The 2,515-nt window shown below is 35.0% G+C and overlaps 1 pseudogene; it reads right to left on the reverse strand.

Moving 5' to 3' along the window:
- Positions 1-1,195: 1,195 nt before the first annotated feature.
- Positions 1,196-2,100, reverse strand: LOC102830573 (annotated as a pseudogene).
- Between the last annotated feature and the right edge of the window lie 415 nt (positions 2,101-2,515).

Raw genomic sequence — 2,515 nt, forward strand, 5'->3', positions numbered from 1 at the left:
ATTTTTCTTCTTATTTTTAGTTGTGCCCTAGTGTACTTCATCCATATAATTAAGTTCAACTCTACTTTGACCAAGTAGCTCTTTCCAAGTCATCTTTTGATGACTTTCCATCCTAAGTGACTTATCTTCCTGTACTATATCAATGTTCTGCTGCTATTCATATGCTTTTCAGTGGCTAACCATTCAGAAGGGGTCCACCTGTCCTTCTTCATAGTCTTTCTTACTCTGGCATCACTATTAAAACATGTACACTATGGGACATATTCTGATGGTACTTAAAATACCTGTGTCATAGCTGACCGCAACACCAAGCTACTACAGTACAACAAACTTACAGATAAGTGGTGGATATATTATATATGACCCTATATAGGGTCACTAGCAGTCATAACTGACTTGACAGCACTTAGCAAGTTATGAAGATAATTAAGAGACTATGATACTAACTCCAGCAATGATACTAACTCCGGTCTGATGTTTAAGAAATAAGAAGGAATAAAGAATACAGGTACAGTAATATGTTGGGTTTTTGTTTTTTAAATTACACACAAATAAAAAGCTGGTATCTAACTCTCTAGAGATTTCAATCTGAAGAGCATCTACTTGTCTTTGAATTTATCTCATTTCTTTAAATAACTGATTCCCATTTGAACAACTCTCTTAAAATTCTTAATTATTAAAGCAAGTTTCTTAAGCTGCACCTTGGTGGAGTTAAATAAATCTTCATGTTGATACTAAGGTTGTGGTAACCAAATTCATTTCTAAGCAATAATGAAATTTGCTATCACCCCACTCACATTATTACAATGAAAAAAGAGACTGAGTCATTTCACTTCTTCAAGGAAAATTACATGGAAATGGTTACTGAAAGCCTGTAATAACATGGAGACTCAATTAAATGCAGTCCAATACAGAAGAGAATGTCCAAAGTCTTGATATAAACTTTGATACAATGAATAAGGTACCATGTTTGTCTGTGAGTGATGTTATCCACAATGAATTTAACAGTTTTAAAAATACCACGAAGGAGATATCAGTATATCTGTGACACATTTCTGAAAAACTTGTTAGCTTTGCCAAAAAAACTCATTTAAGGTAGTTGTGTTTTTCAGTAACATTTAGAACAATCCAGCACTTGATGTGACTACTCAGATCATCATATTGCACTAAAACATAATTAAGCAACATTTATAAACTAGCTGCAATTTTCAGTACTTGTATTTATCAACTGTGTAACAGAATTGTAATGTTCTCCTATGCCACACACATGTCTCATGCATTAGTGGTTTTTGTGTGTATTCTTCACTAACTATAATAGGAGGAGAATCTGCCTGTATTACTTCTATTGGGGTTTGTAAAATGTGCTCTTAGCTCAAGCTTACCTCCTTATGCAGCTGTGTTTACAACTTCATCACTATAGTTTCCAAAATCTTCTAGTGTACACAAATCTCCTGAATTAGAGTTTGTTAAAAATGGCAAAAAGTCTTTCACATGGCTTTGCATATATTCTCAGCAGTTTGACTTCTTAAGGCAGGCCCAGTCAGAGGGCAATCCCATTCCTTCAGCTGACCTTCTATGGCTCTATACATGTATTGGCCAACAGAGGGAATCTGTTTAATATCCAACAGCCTAGATGTCGATATTTGAGCAAGTTTTTTTTTTTTTACTTTCTATGTGTCTGGATCTAGATAAGTTCTCAATTTCAGCTTCAGCTATCCTTTCTTCCCTCTTCTTTTCCAATACAGCTTTTTTTCCCCCCTGTCTTTTCTGTATTTTTGTTATCTGAGGCTGCTAATTCTCAAGAATCAGGTTTGAAATGTTAATAGCAACAGAACATATTATATTCTCCTTATTTGCCAGCTTCATTTGCTCTAGTTCCTCTCTTTCTGCTCCATTTCTGTTTTCTACTTAGGAACATCTTCTATGAATTGCTTTCACCTCTTTTGTCATTCTTGGGAAGAGCATTCTTCAAACCACGAATTTTAGCTCACAACTCCTTCTTCTCTTTGTGATGACTTCTCAACAGCTGCTCCTTCTCATCAAGCTCCTCCATCAAAATTGCATCCATAACAACCAGACAGCCCAGTCACGTGCTGGAAGAAACCTGCACCATGGCTTATAGCCACCTTTTATGTTATTTAAAAAAAGGTATTTGCAATGAATAAGTCATTGGTCTTGCAAAATTCTGTTATCTCTAGCATCATTTCTATCACTAAAGCCATATTTCCCCAGTACAGACCCTTCCACTTTGTTTCCAACTTTTGTGTTCCAATCACTAGTATTTATCATCCATCTTGAATGCAAGTTTGATCAATTTCAGACAGAAAAAGTGGAGCTTCATCATCAGTGGCTTTAATGGTTAGTATGTAAATTTGAATAATAATAGTATTAACTTGTCTGCCTTGTATGAATATAGATATTATCCTATCATTGACAGCATGGTACTTCAAGATAGATCTTGAAATGTCCTCTTTCACAAAGAACACAATGCAATTTCTCTTGAATTGGTCATTCC

The sequence above is a fragment of the Chrysochloris asiatica genome, unplaced genomic scaffold (assembly GCF_000296735.1).
Source record: "Chrysochloris asiatica unplaced genomic scaffold, ChrAsi1.0 scaffold00388, whole genome shotgun sequence".
NCBI lineage: Eukaryota > Metazoa > Chordata > Mammalia > Afrosoricida > Chrysochloridae > Chrysochloris > Chrysochloris asiatica.